The sequence below is a fragment of the Dermacentor andersoni genome, chromosome 2 (genome assembly GCF_023375885.2).
Source record: "Dermacentor andersoni chromosome 2, qqDerAnde1_hic_scaffold, whole genome shotgun sequence".
NCBI lineage: Eukaryota > Metazoa > Arthropoda > Arachnida > Ixodida > Ixodidae > Dermacentor > Dermacentor andersoni.
The window spans coordinates 188,507,737-188,529,056 of record NC_092815.1 but is presented as its reverse complement, the minus strand read 5'-3'; the positions used below and the strand labels follow the sequence as shown (position 1 = coordinate 188,529,056).

Here is a 21,320-nt window from a genome sequence, read left to right as displayed (position 1 = left end):
CGTTCGTTCGTTCGTTCGTTCGTTCGTTCGTTCGTTCGTTCGTTCGTTCGTTCGTTCGTTCGTTCGTTCGTTCGTTCGTTCGTTCGTTCGTTCGTTCGTTCGTTCGTTCGTTCGTTCGTTCGTTCGTTCGTTCGTTCGTTCGTTCGTTCGTTCGTTCGTTCGTTCGTTCGTTCGTTCGTTCGTTCGTTCGTTCGTTCGTTCGTTCGTTCGTTCGTTCGTTCGTTCGTTCGTTCGTTCGTTCGTTCGTTCGTTCGTTCGTTCGTTCGTTCGTTCGTTCGTTCGTTCGTTCGTTCGTTCGTTCGTTCGTTCGTTCGTTCGTTCGTTCGTTCGTTCGTTCGTTCGTTCGTTCGTTCGTTCGTTCGTTCGTTCGTTCGTTCGTTCGTTCGTTCGTTCGTTCGTTCGTTCGTTCGTTCGTTCGTTCGTTCGTTCGTTCGTTCGTTCGTTCGTTCGTTCGTTCGTTCGTTCGTTCGTTCGTTCGTTCGTTCGTTCGTTCGTTCGTTCGTTCGTTCGTTCGTTCGTTCGTTCGTTCGTTCGTTCGTTCGTTCGTTCGTTCGTTCGTTCGTTCGTTCGTTCGTTCGTTCGTTCGTTCGTTCGTTCGTTCGTTCGTTCGTTCGTTCGTTCGTTCGTTCGTTCGTTCGTTCGTTCGTTCGTTCGTTCGTTCGTTCGTTCGTTCGTTCGTTCGTTCGTTCGTTCGTTCGTTCGTTCGTTCGTTCGTTCGTTCGTTCGTTCGTTCGTTCGTTCGTTCGTTCGTTCGTTCGTTCGTTCGTTCGTTCGTTCGTTCGTTCGTTCGTTCGTTCGTTCGTTCGTTCGTTCGTTCGTTCGTTCGTTCGTTCGTTCGTTCGTTCGTTCGTTCGTTCGTTCGTTCGTTCGTTCGTTCGTTCGTTCGTTCGTTCGTTCGTTCGTTCGTTCGTTCGTTCGTTCGTTCGTTCGTTCGTTCGTTCGTTCGTTCGTTCGTTCGTTCGTTCGTTCGTTCGTTCGTTCGTTCGTTCGTTCGTTCGTTCGTTCGTTCGTTCGTTCGTTCGTTCGTTCGTTCGTTCGTTCGTTCGTTCGTTCGTTCGTTCGTTCGTTCGTTCGTTCGTTCGTTCGTTCGTTCGTTCGTTCGTTCGTTCGTTCGTTCGTTCGTTCGTTCGTTCGTTCGTTCGTTCGTTCGTTCGTTCGTTCGTTCGTTCGTTCGTTCGTTCGTTCGTTCGTTCGTTCGTTCGTTCGTTCGTTCGTTCGTTCGTTCGTTCGTTCGTTCGTTCGTTCGTTCGTTCGTTCGTTCGTTCGTTCGTTCGTTCGTTCGTTCGTTCGTTCGTTCGTTCGTTCGTTCGTTCGTTCGTTCGTTCGTTCGTTCGTTCGTTCGTTCGTTCGTTCGTTCGTTCGTTCGTTCGTTCGTTCGTTCGTTCGTTCGTTCGTTCGTTCGTTCGTTCGTTCGTTCGTTCGTTCGTTCGTTCGTTCGTTCGTTCGTTCGTTCGTTCGTTCGTTCGTTCGTTCGTTCGTTCGTTCGTTCGTTCGTTCGTTCGTTCGTTCGTTATGGAGTGAAAAGAGACATAAACAGGGTAAATGAAAGACAGTGAGGTTAACCAGGACTGCATATAATTAGGAACCAGGGCGACAGCATGATTACAATATAATTACGAAGAAGATATGACATCGATGAATCGACAAAGGCGATATGAGGAAAATCGGATGACAACTATGCGAGACGATGGCGTGACGAGAGCCGGATGGCGAAGTCAAAATGATGAGGATGAAACAACCGCGTTGGCATAAAGACGACAGTGCGACAACGACGACGAAATGACAACGATGGCATGGCAATGGTATGGGGACGACGGGATGACGACCGGTGTACGATGAAATGACGTGACGACAACTGTTCACGAAGCCTGTATGACGACAACGGCGTGACGATGGCGACATGACGAGAGTCGGATGACGAAGCTGGCGTGAGGGCGGCAGTGCGAAGACGACGGTATAACAACGAATGTAAGATAACGACTGGCTACGACGCGATGGTGGTGGTGGCATGACAGCAGCGCCATAATCACGATCGAACGACGACAGCATGACTACGATCGAATGACGAAGAAGGATTGACGAAGAAGGATTGACGCCGATGGAACGACGAAGGCAGTATGACGACGACAGCATAAGGACAATAGGATGATGTTACTGAAGTGATGACGATGGTATAATGACAGCGTGACTAATATGGTATGACGACGGCTGTGTGACGACGATTGCGTGACGAAGACCGCATGACGAGAGTCAGATGAGGAAGTTAGAGTGACGGCTGCATGACGACGACGCAATGACAGCAATGACACGACAAAGGTATGAGATCAATGGGATGAAAATGAGTGAATGATGGCAATGGCGTTATGACGACTGTATCACAAAGCCTGCATGACGACGATGGTGTGAAGACGATGGCATTACGAGTGTTGCATGACGGAGGTGGAGTGAAAACGACCGAACGACCATGACGGTGGTATTACAACAAATGCATGACGACTGTATGACGACGATGGCGAGTAGACGGCGGCATTAGCAGTCAGATAGCAAAGCTGAAATGACGACGATAGAACGACCAGGGCGGCATCACGACCATGAGCACATGCCGGTAACCCAAGCTGGTAGACTACTTGGGCCACTGGGTAGGCGTAAGTAGTTAGACAGATAGGCTCAAAACGCCTGGAGAAGGCAAACAGTGCTAATAGATAGATAGATAGATAGATAGATAGATAGATAGATAGATAGATAGATAGATAGATAGATAGATAGATAGATAGATAGATAGATAGATAGATAGATAGATAGATAGATAGATAGATAGATAGATAGATAGATAGATAGATAGATAGATAGATAGATAATTGCGTTGGCTAAATTAGGTTCTACTCACAACGTCCAATAAGATGCCGCATACTAAAAAAATAAATATGTTCAGGTAAAACGTTACATGAATTTCTCCAATTACGTGACCACTTGACGTGAAAACTCATCGTGCTACAAGTCGTATTCTATCGGCCCACGCCACCGAAACAAACCACACCTCCAGCCGTCTTCTCCAAATACACGTATCGTCTCCATTCTTTCTGATTACTTCCACCAGAGTCGCTTAGCGCAAGGCACGGGCGGAAGAGAACGTAAAAGGTGAAACAAAAAAAGTCGCGAGCCACTCCACTCTGTGAATGTGGTAGACCAGCGAAGCTCTTTAACACACGTCGTTGAGGTGACATAGAATTTTGAACAAAGGTACGAACATAATTATTGTCCTGATCGGCGGTGATTGTGACGATAAGTACGCACACACATTCTGTTATTAACTGCGTCCGTAACGTAAGACAATGAATGGCTCATACTCCCTTAAGCAAAGGTTCATACCACCGTAAATAAAAAAAATTCAGTGCCTTTCCACTCTGTGAAGAAAGATGACCAGCGAAGCTGTGTGTGTAGACTCCTTAATGCGAACTGTCGATTGCCGGGCGTCAAGCATCGTATGCACATAAATTGGAGGCGAGGTGCGACTAGTCGCTGAGGCACCGGCAGGTATACATACCAATGTATTGTTGCAAAACGCCACACGACACCTTTTACTTAACAAATCACTGCACGTGGAACAGACACGCACTTCAGCGTATTCCAAGCGCGCACACTGCTTCACTGTAGCCAAGACGACCGTGCGTTGGTCGACGTCCTGTAGTGCAGTAACGGTTGTGAGGTCACTCGAAAGCCACAAGCGGTCACACAGAGCAAAGGTCACACAAAAGTGGTTGACTACAAACCCCCTCTGAAACCTGGGCGTTGCTCCTGTGAAACGTTTCAAGTTTGCGGGATCGGGGCCACATGGACGGTTCGCATTTCTTTCCGCCTCGCGGTCCTCGCGGGCAGCACGCTCACGTGACCGCCACCTCGGGAGAGCGGAAGGAGAGCAGATACGCAAGCGCTTGGAACGCCGACAAAGAGAGGGCGGGGCGGTGCGGCCGACGCGGATCAAAGTGTAGTATCTGTTCTTATCAGCTTAATATTTGGTGCGGGTTGTGTTTGGACCTAACATATTCAACAAGTTTTCGCAAGTTGGCGGAGTGCTCAAAGCCGGCTTCACCTCCACCGAGGGTCGGCCCAGTATTGCACTATCTTTGGAATCAGCCCACGTGTGGGGGAGTGCTTCAAACCTACTTCACCTCCTCGTGGATCGGCCAGGTTTTGCAATATCTTCGGGATAGGCCCACGTATGGGAAAATTCTCGATCTACACGGCTCGATAGACGGACGCAGTTGTTTTTCCAGAACCTAGCCATATACGGCTTCGCTGTAAAAAAAAAAAAAAAAAGAAGATAGAAAGAAAAACGTGGCCTCCCCATACTTCAGCAGAAGAGAAATGAAATTCTACACTGGAATGATGAGCGGCAACGGAGCCAGGTGTAAGACGACGATGCTCGAGCCATTTCTGATGATGATAGTCGTTGTTATTGATGATGATGCTGACGATTATTGTTATGATTATGATAGTTTGCTTTTGCCAACGAATGGCTCATACCCCCTTAAGCAATGAGCGGCAACGGAGCCAGCTGTGGAAGGAGACGACGACGACGAACGCATGAGCAGTGGCACGAGCGCTTTCGCGGGTTGTTCGCGGACGACGGAAATGCCCCTATATGCGGCTTCGCTGTAAAACAGGAGTGCGATCGAGTTTTTGAGCAATTATGGATGGCGAGAAGCTGGTACAGACGCGCCATTGTCACGTATACATCCAATTATCCATTAAAATGAAGTGGCAGCGCACAGTCGCGGACATAAGGAAGCACACGACGTATAAAAATGGAGAGCGACCGCAAGCTAGGGGTGTCTGCGTCTCGCAGCACACGCGCCGCTGTGCGGACATACGAGCGTGTCTCCAATCGCTCGGGCAAAGAGAGACGGTGACGTGCTAAATATAAATGCGCGTTTAGGCTTACTTTACGAGCGCTCTCGCTTTTTTTTTTTCCACACTACCACTGCGTCGCGAAGTGAAGCGGTTTCTTTTCCCTGTTTCTGTATTTTCTTCTTGTTTTTCAAGTTTAGTGCCTTCGGCACACGCATGTTTTTAGCCACTGGCCGGAACTTCCCCGGGATGTAAAGAGCGAAAGATAGCGCCTCTTTTCTCTCTTATTTATGTCCTCACTTGTACTTCTAGTAAACTTGCTTTATGCTTTCTTCTTTAGTGAAAGCAAGAAAGCAACAAAATAACGTTGGACCCGTTTTTGTCGGGAAGTGGAATGACTGCTCAGGTTGTTGAGGTAAAAGCCATCTCCGCAAGTAACCGTCAGCCCCTCTTGGCCCTTCGTGCATCCGAAATGCACTTCCCATAGTTGTCACGTTTCCTTGTTTTTCAGTGTACGTGGAAGAGATGACTATAGATGGGGCAATCAACGAAAATAGCAGTGAATAGGCTCTAAAGATCCAATCTCGCAGTTCATTGTACCCAAATGCATAGTCATTGGGCTCTAGAAAGCCGTGTAAGACGCCTCAGTCACAAATATCCTTGCTCGTTGGGTTTGCTAGGCTGCAAGGAGCCCTGAGTGGTCTTTGCAATCTTATCGTAAGTCCGGGCGCCCTAAATCACGTTAGGTAGAGTCCAATGAGCATGATGGCAAAGCTATTTTTGTTTTTACATATGCGACTTTCTTTCTATAGGATTTTATGGTTATGCTTCGTACTATGGTCTCTAAGGCAACGTATGAATTCAAGTTCTTTGATTCGGCGTAATACTGCGCATGTCAAGGGGCAGAGTAACACACTCGTGCTCCCACTTTTATATTTCATTTTAACCACATGGCGTAAAAGTATGTTTAATTGAGCAGGAAAGCTACCGAGAAGCAGGATAACAATTATTTTCATAAGAGAAGGTCACCTGCATCACCACACTTCTGAAAAGTGCTACCTCCATAAAAGAAAAAAAAACATATTTCTTGGACTGCCAAACGGACAAGGGGTTTTCATTCATGTGATGCAGTCCCAATACCAATACTTTTTAGTACATTTATTTAACATGCCTATCACAATACCATTGAAGATTCAAAGTGCTGCTTGTTTGAAATTCCGTTTTCCTGAACGGTGTTGTCGATATAAGGAGTAATGAAACGTCCCTCACCACGCGTTCAGTAGCAAAATATTACACCGTTCATCTTGAACACGGTAAAGCCGTCTCGATTGGAAATGTCAGTGACACCCCTTGCTGCAACGGGAGACAGAGATAAAAAACTTTTATTGGGAGATTTCCCTGCCAGTAGGTGGGCCAGAGCAGATGTGGGTTAGCGTAATATACGAGGAGCCGAAAAGATAAATTATCTCAGACTAAATTGCTGCCATACCTGGCCAAAACACATCGCGAAACGACAGTCCGGCTTCCAATATTTACGTGTTGCGCAGTGATAATCTACATTGCCCGCAGCATTATTCACCCGGCATCGTAACAGGCTCAGTGAGTATGGCCTCGGTCAACCGTGCTCTGTCTCATGCTTGGCGCCGGCATGGACTCTAGACAACGAAACAGCCGCAGCGCAACAGGCATAACCGGTCCGTCAGGATCGACCAATTCGAAAATGTACTGCGTTTCCCTCCTGATTCAATAACTAGCACAAAGCCTTCTCCTTGCATCTTTCTTTGCTGTTCTCTCTTGACCGGCAACAAAATGCACCGGCCAGGTCTAACAGAATGGGAGATACGTGCGCTTCTCTTTCCCCGCTGACTCACGGATCGTGCTACGTGGCCATCACGTGTTTAAACACGTCACATTGTTAACTTCCCCTGTCGAGAAAACAGTTCTATACGCGTACAGTAAGCTTCCGGGTCGGTAGGCTTCGCGCAGCGACTACCGTAGCGGCGAAAGAGCAAAATGCAACGGTGCATGCCTTCCTTTCTGTCGGCGTTTCGATCGTAATGGTCCAGGGGAAGACAGCGCTGGCGTACGCTTGACCGTCGCATGACTGACGCCGCCCACGTCGCCGCGAGAAAGCTGTCTCGCACTGACAGGCAACGGGATCCTTGGGTGTCACGTTTCAGCCGTTACTCGAAGCTAAGAGCAACGACACGCTCTATGGCCGATTGCCGCGGCGCAGTGAACTGGACGGTATCGTTGGCTCCGCAATATGGCCAGCTATACCCGTTCCGGCAGTCCTTATCAAATATGAATGCATTCGCTTCATTGTTTTTATCGGGTCGCCAGAATAGGGGCGGTTGTTGTCGCTTTACGTTGTGTTTAAGTAAAGCAGATAGTCTATAGAGCCGTATTGTGGCCAGGGAAGTGCATGAGAGCAGATCTAAAGAAAAACACGGGCCACTACAGCTTGGTAAAGCAAACGAGACTCGTGTCTTTCTGCTCGTTAGCCTCTAATCGTAGCCATGAATCACTTCGGCTTCGTCGCATACCGGTATTGAACGTATTTGTTTCTACGATAAACTTGCATTTGCAATGAAATCGTTAGTGAGACTAGAGGAGCTCAACAATGTTACATGCCCGTTTTCACGGTTTTCTGAAGAAATTCGATCACTCACAAAGTTTGTCTTGAGAAAGCCTGGGAAATCTTAGGGATGACAAAGTACAAATTTTGATCTTCGAGCGCCAATTCGATGTTAAATAAATATTACGAAATTCTCGTTATTGGCCTGGTCCGTGGCGTTACAGCAAACGTTTACTAAGTTTCCCCGCTTCTCTTCGTCGTCGAGGTGATCCAAGGCACGGTGTGCCTCATCATGAGATTGTAGTTTTGGCACATAAAACCCCAGAATTTTTTCTTTTTTTAGATTACCGAATACTTGTTTTCTCCAAATGTTTATAAGTAACACGAGGTGTGTAGTTGGTTTTACTGGTCTCTTCGAGAAGGCATACTACGTATGTTGTTTATATTTCGTTGAAGTAGAAATCGTGTTGTGATTGGCGTACGATAAATTTTAAACTGTGTTTGTTAAATATAGCCTTTGTATAAAATTACTTGTTGAAGTGTTCTAGAATGTGACACTCCCGTCCTGCCAGACTCCCGGCAATGTTTCCCAGAATATTAAACCAAAACGTCAAGTTCAAATTCGGTGGTAATGTGTTGCGTGCTAAAAATAATCTGTGGCGAAATTTTCACGTTCTGTGCTTGAGTAAAAGCCTGGCAAATAATTTCCGGATACTCGCTTTTTTATACTTTCATATGTTATACGACGTTCGCAGTTGGTTTCTCCGGTGCCCTATAAACAGGATACCTTGATTATATTTGGCGAAAATAAAAGGCACATTATGGATAACACATAGGCGAAGTTCTAAGAATGCGGGTCAGTTGCGGCCTATGCAATAAATTACGTATGCAAGGGCTCCGGAACCTTGGGAGTGTGTCCTAGCATAACTACAAATGCCGCCTTGATCAATATGAGCGAAAATGAGAGAACGCTGTGGCATATTTTGCGCGAAGTTAAATGTGCGTGGATGAAACAGAGCCTTTGTGAAAAATTCATTTGCCATGTGCTCGAAAGCTCTTCATGACTATTTTAAGCTATGTTTCCCAGTGTCCACATGGAACTCAACCAAAGGACCAGGCAGGATTCCGTAAAGGCTACTCAACAATAGACCATATTCACACTATCAATCAGGTGATAGAAAGATGTGCGGAATATAACCAACCTTTATATATAGCTTTCATTGATTACGAGAAAGCGTTTGATGCAGTCGAAACCTCAGCAGTCATGGAGGCATTGCGTAATCAGGGTGTAGACGAGCCGTATGTAAAAATACTGAAAGATATCTATAGCGGCTCCACAGCCACCGTAGTCCTCCCTAAAGAAAGCAACAAAATCCCAATAAAGAAAGGCGTCAGGCAGGGAGATACGATCTCTCCGATGCTATTCACAGCGTGTTTACAGGAGGTATTCAGAGACCTGGATTGGGAAGAATTGGCGATAAGAGTTAATGGAGAATACCTTAGTAACTTGCGATTCGCTGATGATATTGCCTTGCTTAGTAACTCAGGGGACCAATTGCAATGCATGATCACTGACCTGGAGAGGCAAAGCAGAAGGGTGGGTCTGAAAATTATTCTGCAGAAAACTAAAGTAATGTTTAACAGTCCCGGGAAGAGAACAGCGGTTTACGATAGGCAGCGAGGCACTGGAAGTGGTAAGGGAATAGATCTACTTAGGGCAGGTAGTGACCGCGGATCCGCATCATGAGACTGAAATAATCAGAAGAATAACAATGGGCTGGGGCGCGTTTGGCAGGCATTCTCAGATCATGAACAGCAGGTTGCCATTATCCCTCAAGAGAAAAGTTTATAACAGTTGTGTCTTACCAGTACTCACGTACGGGGCAGAAACCTGGAGGCTTACGAAAAGGGTTCTACTTAAATTGAGGACGACGCAACGAGCTATGGAAAGGAGAATGATTGGTATAACGTTAAGGGATAAGAAAAGAGCAGATTGGGTGAGGGAACAAACGCTAGTTAATTATATCTTACTTGAAATCAAGAAAAAGAAATGGGCATGGGCAGGACACGTAATGAGGAGGGAAGATAACCGATGGTCATTAAGAGTTACGGAATGGATTCCGAGGGAAGGAAAGCGTAGCAGAGGGCGGCAGAAAGTTAGGTGGGCGGATGAGATTAAGAAGTCTGCAGGGACAACATGGCCACAATTAGTACATGACCGGGGTAGTTGGAGAAGTATGGGAGAGGCCTTTGCCCTGCAGTGAGCATAACCAGGCTGATGATGATGATGATGACATGGAACTCTACTACATTAAACCGAAGTTACATTTGGTGGAGATAACAAACACGTTATGCGTTATGTCGCTTACGTGTGCCCGCATTATAAACCAGCCGGTGCAAAATGCTTGTGTGAAAACATCCAGCCCGCGCACCAGAGCCGGTCGCGTGATACTCACCGGCATCATTCTGCACACGTATGCATACAACAACCACGGCGTTAGAGCTTATTCTCTCTGGGTCTCTTTGTCCGCATCTGTTTTATCCCGCTCTGAGACAGCTTTTGAACGTCCGGTGAACGCTGTTGTGTGTACGCGCGTGTCACTTCTGGTTCTTTTACATTTCCATTTCCTGCACGGCGCAAAGGCTGAAAGTAAACATAATTGCAAGCATTGCCGTTGGTTGTATAGGATTTAATACACACTGCTTAACTAGAGCTAGCCTTCACGCAGATTGTAATATGTGCGTTGGATCTGCGAATTTTTCTTTTCTCTTTCTTTCGTGGCGATATTCGGTATTGTTACCGCTCTTTCATGGTTAGATTCTACTGTTTGTAGAGCCTGCGTGTCCAAATATTTACTCATGGGAGCTATATGCATAATGACGTAAACTGTCGTTTCCGTCATCTCGCACATAAACAAAAGCGTTTACCTAAAGGCTGTTAGAGGATAAGTGCGGCTACCCTGGCGGAAAGAGCGAGAAATCCAAGTTACGGCATTCCATTTTTCGCGGTTAACTCCGCGGTTCTGTCCTCGAAATTCGAGGAGAGTCGTGAAACGCCTTCACCTTGAAAAGTCAACGCATACCTGGCCCGTCGTACCAGGTGGACAAGCGCCTGAATACATTCAGAAATCATCACTGTGTTATTGAGTGTAGAGATGGCGTGTACAGTGTGACGGGTACAAAAGCCGATAATGGAGCGTGTCGCTCATACGCTGCATGCGGTTAGCTTAGTTTTGCCTTTGCGGAAGAGGCATGTGATATTTGCCGTTCCGAACAAGGCGCTTGCCGTGCACAGGAGTAATTAGAATATACATACAGTTAGAACAGAAGCGTCAAATGTTACTGACGACATCTATCCTGGTAGTCATTGGGTCAGCTGTGACCCAACTGGAGTTTCCGGCTACTCTATTTCAACTATAAACAAAATAGAAATTTGCTTAGAAATTATGAATGAAGAGGAAATAAACAGACACTCCGTCCACTTTTTACTTGTTATGTGGTCGACGTGCCAGGCAGTTATGTATCCTGATATATTATCTTAATATACGCGTTTACAATGGCTAACCTCTCACGAGCTCCTTCTTGGGACTTTTTCTCCTTGTCCACGTCACAGAAGTGCCTCTGCCTAGGGGGTCACGTGCACACAAGGTTGAGCCGATAAGGAGCCTCCGATGCACGACTTGAGCGACATGAACGATTCCCGATAGAGCTTTCTGTTGCTCAGTACGTACTACATAAAGGCGTTTTTCCGAGAGTGAAAGAACTTGAGCCTGAAATAATTCGCACTGCGTGAGAGCTCCAGTAAAGCCGGTACTACCTTAATGGAATAAATCTATTCAATTGCAATCTCTACAGTTACAGAAAAATACAAAAACGTATATTTTGGTGAAATCACGACAAAACAAGCTAACAGAAATCACAATAGACAAGAAAATAAATCTTACAATTACCATACTTTTTCTCTTTTTTTCACACAAACATTTCGACAGAGTAGGTTCTGGCGCATTTGGTCGAAAGGAGCGACGAAGCCACCTATATAGGTGCATAGAACGGCATACTCACGAGTGCACTCGTCGCATTCATTCAACAGTTGTGAGTGTGAATTTGTCACGAAGGGCGCGAGTTCAGTCAGTGTACCGGTGGAGTACACTTACGTGCAGGTGTAATCTACGGGAGCTTTTTGCGAACGCCGAGTCCAACAGTGGTTATCATCGCCACAACACTCGCTAAATATGCAGGACGAAGCCGATGGCACCCTGCCGATACACGAACGAGATATAGCTCCAGAGCGCATGGCCCCGACATTCAACGAGGTCAGTGAGGTGCGCTGTCCAATTATCGATCGACGCGGAAGTTTCGTGCAGCGACGATAGAAAGACAGCGGCGAGGAGCAGAGGTGAGGTCATGCCCCGTTGTTGTCCGGCTCAGGTGAGATGTCAAGTTCGCTGACGCACGAGGTCTGCTCAGTATGGCGGCCGCGTTCATTAGGGCGGTTCCGTACGACCGTGTGTATATGGCTCGCCCGTACGCTGGGCGCATCACAAGACGCGAGCCATTGTCCTCGGCCCGGCACGAAATAGGTGAAGAGTGCCACGTCACGCCTCTGTGTCGAACTGGCGTGTGTTGTTGTCGCGAGGGACCATCCGAGCTGATCGACTCCGGTCTGGGTCACTGTCATCCACTGGCCCGCTCTTCCCGTTCACGCGGTCTTGATCCCGTAGGTGTAGGGCAGTGGACGCGACTGCTTGTTGCTGTCCCACAGCGCGCTGAAGCGGCGATACGGACTTAAAGTGATCGCTCTCTGCCGCGTGTTATGAAGAGTCCTGGAAGAGGTAAGCGCTCTCACCTTCGCGCTGCCAAGTGCCGATGAGAGCACGCGGTATTGTCCCATTGTGTGAGCCGAGCAACGGACTTGGCAAAAGAACGGCACAATTTGGTGACCCTAAATGATACTATATTTCATTGACGTGTCATATCACGCGTTTCCCATGCGTCATGACCCAGTGTTTTAATTTAAATTCGTCGCTGACAATGCAGAAACATACTCTACGTATATTTCGAGATTTATGGATGGAGTGAAGGCTGTTTACGACTGCGATAAAAATCCAATGTGTAGCAAACTACTATTAGAAGTTACTTAACCTAGATGTCCAAAATGCATATGAGCAAAGAGAGCCTTCTTATTTCTTACTTTTCTTGTTTATTTACCTGTTCAGTTATGGTGCACAGTTCGCCGGTGACGACGATAAAGACCCGTACAGCGAGCGAAAAATCGTTCGACTAAACTTCAGTTATGATCTCTTCCCTTATATAGAACATTTGAGAATGCACTATTGAACAGCACTTGCATAAAACCATGGTGACGCAAGTGCGACACTGAGCATGTGTACTTACCAGTTAAATGTTGTCAAGTCTCCGGCTGAAGTTATGTCGACATGATGATTTCCTTAAAAGCTCATCTGCCGCAATCAGAGTTGCATGCGCACATTTTAGTTTTCACCATAATATTAGAAAATAACGGAATCTTAGTAGAAATTACGCTTTCCGATGCACCTATATCAGGCATATGGCGCTGAAATTTTCTCAGCACTCACCAGTATGGGGTGAAACAAAGAAGCGGTAAAATGCTGGGTTTGTGGTTCAGTCTTCTCCCCCCGTCATAATGTGGTGCAACTTGACTACCTAGAACATCAAATCGATGAAACAGACGAGCCAACTAGCCCTCACCAATATGCTACTAACACCATTTCAAAGCGACTGATAAAACCAAAGGAATGGAAGGAGGTTCACCATAGAATCTCTCCAGTTTGCTTCACTGGCCTACACGAACATTGCGCGAGCGACTATGAAGACACCACTGCGTTTTAGAACCGACATGATTTTGTGACAACTAGTTGTTGTGTGGCGCAGCACACTGTCTGATGTATGTCTGTATATGTGACACCGACATTGTGCGTGACTATGCAGCGACTTGATAAGTCAGTGTGGCTGGGCTCACACAGATATTCTCATGCTGTTCATTCAAACTTCAGAACTTTCTTGACTTACGACAAGGAGTAACTTAGATCACTGGGTCTGAACAACCGGCGAAATAATTCCATGCGCAGCGTAGAAACAACTGACCGCAGGCGTGTAAAAACTGAGCCACCAGGCACACAGTCGCCTTAATCCAAAACTAGACTTGAATTAAGCTGAGGTTTTCAGTAACTTCTCGCACAAGAAATTCATGACTTGGACGTATTTATATCTGCTTTTGGAAGCAAAGCGCGCGTCTTTAAAGGGACTCTAAATTGAAAATTTAAGCCTTATTGTGAAAGGACACACATGGAATGAGAGAAATACTAATGATACCGTGAACTAAGTCTTGGTACGCCAAGAAGTGCGCAAGAACATAACACGAACATTTCTGTACAACCCGCTCGTGATGTCATAGTTTGTAGAGCGTCTCCTCAGGACTAGTTAATAGTTTATCAATATAAAATGATTCCATTGCATTCTAATGATATGGAAAGTCCGTTCAAGTACATTCAAAAATTAAATTCTAGGGTTTTCTGCGTCAAAACGAAGATCCAATTATTAGGCACGCTGTACTGAGGGACTTTTCAACCACCTGGGCTTCTTTAACATGCATCAATTGTAAGTTCGAGAATTTATCTGTTCTTTTTTTTTTTTGCAATGTATTTAGCATTTTTGCATGAACACTTTTGTGAACAAAAACAAGGCCTAAACATAAGAAAATATTTTGCGACCCCTACTGTCGTAAGCTGGCTTGAATGGACAAGTGTGTAAGAAATGGACAGCCCAGTGCACAAATATCTGTACATTAAAAGCACGAACACGGTATGGAGGAAGGGGTGAAGAAAACTGGCAAGTAAGTACGGCGTAATTGGAAGCACAAGTACGCAAAATAAAGTCATCGAAAAAAAGAATTTCTACAATACAGAGGCCGCAAATTGAAGACACATGATTGGGGAGAGGGCGGGGCGCACATACATGAAGAGACAAAGAATAAACCAGGAAGGAACATTTGTATGTGTGCACGAAAACTAGTATGTCGTTTAATGAAACCCGAGCTGTCTGTGGACAAGAACATGCAGGAGCAATAATTCCCGACTACACAAGTAGTTGCATAGATAACAGCGTTTGAGCAATCGCGTAATTCATCACACACACACAGCGAGAAAATAACGAACCGCTCGGAAAGCGTTAGCCAAAACTCCCTTCACGCTTAAGAAAGGCGTAAAATTTTCGCCATCGTCCAGCCGGTAAGCACCATCAGGTTTACTTGCATGTTCATCAATCCTCGCTACTCTCTCTGCCCTCCTCTGAAATTTCTTCGTCCCCTTCCCCTCCCTATATGCAGAGTAGTACGTCAGCGGTTAGATACACAATCCAAATTATATCTGGTTTTCAATCACAAGCTTCTCCCTCTTCCATACAATAGAGAAGACTTGGGCCTGGCACGATAGCCGACGCGATGTTATGCGTAGTAAGTCTTGCAGCTGTTCTGTCTCGTGTCGGTTGGATTAAACACCGGTGATTGCGCTCAAGCACAACTTTCGAGAAGTACTAGCAGCCATCGTATTTTGGAGGGGGCACCTCCAGGTGACGAAGTGGAGATGCCCAGGCTTTGCTTCCTTATCATTCCTATCCCCCTGTTCGATCTTTCCGCTGTAGAGATAGAAGAAACATTAGGTGTGCGCACACATGGGTCTTGCGTATACGTCATCACGCTTAAAGAACGTCACTAAGGCCGATCGATTTCGTAAATCGTAGAAACGCCAGCGTTTTTTGCTGAGCTTGCGACCACATGAGGCCTCGGTCGTAGCATTCTTATGTCAAAATGGCCTGGAATCGAGCCTGTTTATCACAGCCGAATGAAGTAGCGCTGGACATCGTAAAAATGAAGAGGCGCAGCACTTGTTAGGCTGTCTCTTGACAGCTGCATGCACGAGTCGTACGTGGGTGTGTCTGCCATTCCAATGATGAATGAGAAAGCTGTTTCTAAGGACCAGCCAAGGCCACGCAGATGAAATTACAGATTGAACTTAAGCTGGCCAAATAGCCTCCAGACTTTGCTTTCCGCGAGTTAATTACGCGCGCTTTCGCGTCGGCTGGTAGGGAGCCCTCCATTGCCGACACACCCGCGGTGCGACAGTTTCGCACAGAAGAGGCCCCAAGTAAGCGAGTCCTGAAGAGCGTAATATATCGCCCAAAAATAGAACTGGGTCGCTCCGACACAGCCGCTATTGCTCACCGAGGCGAGAAACTTGGCAACGCCACTCATAACACAGCCGACAAAGACGCGCCCGACTTCGCATTATCAAAAGTCCCTCACACGACGCAGAGCACCGTGACAGAGAAGAATATGCGACGCAAACATTTCGCCCGAGCGTCCTCGTTCCACAATAAACTTAGTATTTGCGCGACTTCTCGTCTGACACGTTTACCGGGAAGGTACGATAGCCGGACCGAGCTAATGAGAGCAAGACCCCTTTAGCAAAACAGATCGCACCGTGAAGCGCTTAGCATGTATACTCACCAAGGGCGCGTGCAAGACTCTCCGGCGTCAATGACGGCTAGCTGCCAACGGTGAATCTCGTTGCGTGCGCATAAGATACCACGTGAAAAGCGCACCCGCCCACGTTCACTGAACCGCAATGTCGGTGCTGACCTTGATCAGGAAAGATCTGGGTGTCTGCCGCGAGAACGTTCCCGTCCGCGCACGCGTGCCTTATTGTGCACCGCGAGAGATCGTCAGGTAGCTCAGCGATCTCCCAGCCTTTCTGTGTTTTTTTTCTTACTGGAAAGAAGTTACAAGTGAGAAAATCGTCAGTCCTGACTCGCCGCGCAGTTTTGTTCGGTATGTCGGGCGACCACCGACCAACGCGTGGCCACATTCTTCACGCGGCTACATAAGCATGACGTAATCCTTCGGTGAACTTAATAGCGCACGCGCTGCCGTCCGCGATACGTGCGCTGCGGGAGGAATTTCTCGCGTGTTCGCACGACGTTTCGCAATCCACGAGCCGCCGCATCCAGAAAGATATAGCGTATGTACACACACAAAGAGACTCAAAACCATCAGAGTGCGCGAATGCTCGTTCTCTCGTATCCCCACTGTGGCCTTCTTCCTCCTCGCGGGCGCTTTGGATGTTTAGAGCTGCACTCGCTTCTGCGAGCACGCTTACGTAATCGCCTTTCTGCGTGATGTTCGTGCACCGCTACGCCGAATGGGCGCGGCCACGCGTACGCATCATCGGCGACCCTTAGATACAAGGTCGAATCCTGCCACCTCTCTCTCTCTTTTTATCGACACGATAGAAGGAGATGCTGGCGCTTAAATATGGCGCCGGCTATAATGCCTGTCTCTTGAACTGGTTGTAAAGTTATACACGTAGTTTCGTATCCTTTTCCACGTTGTTTTTTTTCTTAGAAGAGAGAGCACTGGGGGAGGGGGGGGGGGGGGGATGACTCTACAACAATGAGTTCCTTGTAATATATTATCTTTAGGAGAATTCACTGGTAAAACTAGCACTTCCTTTCACTACCCTGCGCAGACCATTCCTCCACTTCAGAATCTAACCGCATTCACACACCTCTTTCTTACGTCGCGGCCTCCGCACCGCCACATGACCCCGCGGGCGGCAGATGCACTGGAAGCTGCCGACAACATTTTATCGGACGCGCGTCTATTTGTGCCGACTGCGAAGCCCGCCACGTCGGGCCACCTGTTTGTTTGCCCGCAATGGCGCTTCAGCGCACGAATGCCTTGCATTCGGACAACGGACATCGGTAAAGGAACGAGGATACAAAAATGCTCTAGTCTGCGCCCTCTTTTGGCACCGTCGAAGAGCACCTTCGCAGATCGCTTCTCCCATAACGATTCTACGCCATCTGAAGATGGATGTGCTACTGGGATGTCTGCTCTTATTGACGTTCTCAATATAGCAGCACCTTCGTAAGTTAGTTTCCAGGAACTGCACTGTCTGAGCGTTGCAACTCGGCGTAAGCAGTGAGTCAAACTAAAAGGCGGACGGAGGCGGGAGGCGCAGGGTACAATGGCACTGGGCATCTTGTAAAGCGGAAGCTACGCTCTGATCACTTTCATCCACGCGCACACAGCACTATACATCGTTTCCTTCGATGGACACAAACTCACAAATGAGTTGTGCACTTTCCAGCGTAACACGAAAGCGTGCCTCCCCACGCAATGCGGGTACTACCCGCAAGCAACGCAACGACGGCGTTCGACGTTCGGAAGCTAAGCCTGCTCTTACGTTCGGCTGCACATACGGTCCTGACCACCAGATTCGGGCACGGCTTCCCAGACAGCCATGAGGAAGAGAAGGTCCGTGGACAGGAGGAAGCGTTGCCGTGTGCAGACGCTAAAACGGCCGTGTCGTTAAGTAACCGAACGGCGGCGTTTATCGCAATCGAATCGGCGGTGGACGAAGCGTGTCGCGCCGAAAACGAATTTTTCTTTTTTTCCGAACGGCACTGCAGTTCGCTTTTGGCCATTCACGAGCGCTCTTCCGCTTTCGAACTCCAACATTCATTTTTTTCTTCTCAGCTCTTCGACAGTATAGCATATATAGGGTCGTGAAAAAAAACCTTCGTCAGCCCCGTTTTTCCTTAGGGCGGTTCCTGGATGCCGGACAATTTTCGTAGCACGTTGGCGCTGCCGTGGACACTTGACGTGTTGGTTGTAAGGGGCCGTTAGCGACGACTGCATTAGCGCATTCGTACGCGCTCGCTGGACGCTGAGAATTGGGTTAACAGCTAGCGGCTTTTTCGTCGGAGATTGGCGCCACTGCGCGCACATACTGCCACTCTATGTCCCGCGCGTATCGTATGCGTCAGAGTGAAGTGCGTCAGCAGGGCAAGAACCGACAGAATGGCAGCGCGCGCCGCTGAAACGGCCTGTCGGAAAGCAAATTGTCCCCCGCGCCAAGAGCAGTCTACCGTGGCAGGAAGCGAGAACGAAAATTTGCCTGCACTGAAAGTTTGCGGATGCACAAATGCAGGACGCGTGTGTGGGTAATGGTAGTTGCCATGTGATGGGATTTCAGCTACAGCGACGAGCCTCACAGACAAGGTTCTCGAGAATTTGTGTCGGGAAGGCTACTATTTTATCGCCGCATTACATATACTACTTATATACCTTACACAACTTATATAATATTACTTATTATACTTATCCTACTTATACTGCTTAGTATACTGCTTATATAAGTTACCCATAGATTACCCTCACCCCACGTGTAGGGTACCAAACTGGACTCCCAGCCACGGCGGCCGCATTTCGATGGGGGCGAAATGCGAAAACACCCGTGTACTTAGATTTAACTGCACGTTAAAGAACCCCAGGTGGTCGAAATTTTCGGAGTGCTCCACTACCGCGTGCCTCATAATCAGAAAGTGGTTTTGGCACGTAAAACCCCATAATTCTTAAAACTGTACTCAATCTGGCTAACCTCCCTGCCTTTCCTTCCTCCCTTCTTTCTTGAGCTACTGTTGCGCACAGTCGGGGGTGAATGTTATCGCGATAGGCTGCTCAATACTTGCAAAAACCTTAGAATCATTAGGAAAACAGCTGAGAGCTTAGAAAAAATACGGAGTTTTACGTGACAAAACCATGATCTGATTATGAGGCACGTCGTAGTGGAGGGGCTTCGGATTAATTTTGACAGCATGGGGTTAGTTAACGTGCACCCAATGCACGGTACACGAGCATTTTGCATTCTGCCCCCATCGTGATGCGGCCACCGCCACCGGGATCGAAACAACGACCTCTAGCTCATCAGCGCGACGCCATAGCCACCGGGATACCGCAGCGACTATTTGCAAAAACGTTAGACAGACAGACAGACAGACAGACAGACGGATGGACAGACAGGCATACAGACAGACAGACAGACAGACAGACAGACAGACAGACAGACAGACAGACAGACAGACGGACAGACGGACAGACGGACAGACGGACGGACGGACGGACGGACGGACGGACGGACGGACAGACGGACAGACAGACAGACAGACAGACAGACAGACGGACGGACGGACGGACGGACGGACGGACGGACGGACGGACGGACGGACGGACAGACAGACAGACAGACAGACAGACAGACAGACGGACGGACGGATGGACAGACAGGCATACAGACAGACAGACAGACAGACAGACAGACAGACAGACAGACAGACAGACAGACAGACAGACAGATGGACGGACGGACGGACAGACAGACAGACAGACAGACAGACAGACAGACAGACAGACAGACGGACGGACGGACGGACGGATGGACAGACAGGCATACAGACAGACAGACAGACAGACAGACAGACAGACAGACAGACAGACAGACAGACAGACAGATGGACGGACGGACGGACAGACAGACAGACAGACGGACTGAGAGACAGACAGACAGACAGACAGACAGACAGACACAGACAGACAGACAGACAGACAGACAGATAGATAGATAGATAGATAGATAGATAGATAGATAGATAGATAGATAGATAGATAGATAGATAGATAGATAGATAGATAGATAGATAGATAGATAGATAGATAGATAGATAGATAGATAGAGCACCCGCGTTATACAGGAGGAGCGTCCACGAACACTTACGCTATCGGCGTTGCTCATGCAATAATTTACTGAGTGAAGAAACTTTGGAGACAAACAGAATCACGAGCCAGAATTCTGGCGCAGGTCAAAACATTACAGGTACGCGGCGGATAACGCGGTACTCCGGACGCCTTCCATTCCCACCGAAGCCTCTCCTTTTCGCAAGAGTCTCCTTCTCCTTCACTCCGTGTCCCTCTTCAACTTTCCAACGCCGCCGGTCCCCGAACCTAACAAACCAAATCTGCGGACAACGCAGGCTATAGAATAGCGGAGGGGGCCAGGCAGGAACGTGGTGCGGAGGTGGGGGGGGGGGGGGAGGGGGGGAGCAACACCTGCCCGGTTTCTGAAGCGGGACCGCAGTGGGTTAACACTCCCAGCTCTGCTCTCTCTCACGTTCCCCTGTTGCATCACGGTTCTTTCACCTGGGGTGTGCCTGCGTGACCGCTCGCCATCTGCCTCGTGTGCCGCCTGCCTCCATTCGAACGTACAGATCTGCAGAACCCTTGTCCTGTGCCAATTCGAGGAAGTTAGTGCTGTGAGTTGTCTCATATGCCTTCTATGTCCATGTCGTTGTGCCTTCGCTACAGCAAATAAGAAACAAAAAGCAAATGAGAAGGATCTACCTTCTGTTCGCCTTTCTTTTTTCCTTCCGAAATCCTGGGCGCAGCCAACAGTTAGACATTTTTGTTGTTGTTGTTGTTTTTGTTGTTAGGAGCCCTTCGTCTTCTTTCTCTTCCCCGATGCGTCGTTTGCATTCAACGTGCTTCCTGCGCCGCTATCACAGCTCTTCAACTTGAAAGAACAGCTGTGTTTTTGTTGGGCGTCTCTTCGCGTCGTAGGTTAGCGCAAGCCTGTTTACTTTCTATTGCTTGGGCTCTTCCCACTTTCGGTTAGCGTAACGCCTTGATGCCAAATCGCGTCTTCCTCTTTTAGAGACTTTGAAGTCTTGTCGTTTTATAATTATACTTTTCAAAATCTAAAATGCATGAATACCTCTAGAATTTATTGTCAGTCACAATAGAGGAATACCTGCGCCTTATACACAAGGTAGCAAAGAAAAATGGTGCGATATAGGTTTACTATTGCGTTCAGTCATGAGTTCTCTTCAGCCATCAGGATAGCTCTACCATTTCTTAATATTCGCATTGGAGAGACATAAAGAGAAAAATAATTTGGCATCTACTTGGCTGAGTTGAGAAAAATTAGCTAAACAAGTCCTTAATTTTAAAATGAAGACTTGTTTA

At 47.7% G+C, this 21,320-nt stretch overlaps 2 pseudogenes; both read left to right on the top strand.

The window, feature by feature from the left end:
- LOC126540817 (deoxynucleoside triphosphate triphosphohydrolase SAMHD1-like) overlaps positions 1-21,320 on the top strand; it is a 50,088-nt pseudogene that overhangs the window by 7,020 nt on the left and 21,748 nt on the right.
- LOC126541071 (U2 spliceosomal RNA) lies at positions 3,971-4,144 on the top strand (annotated as a pseudogene).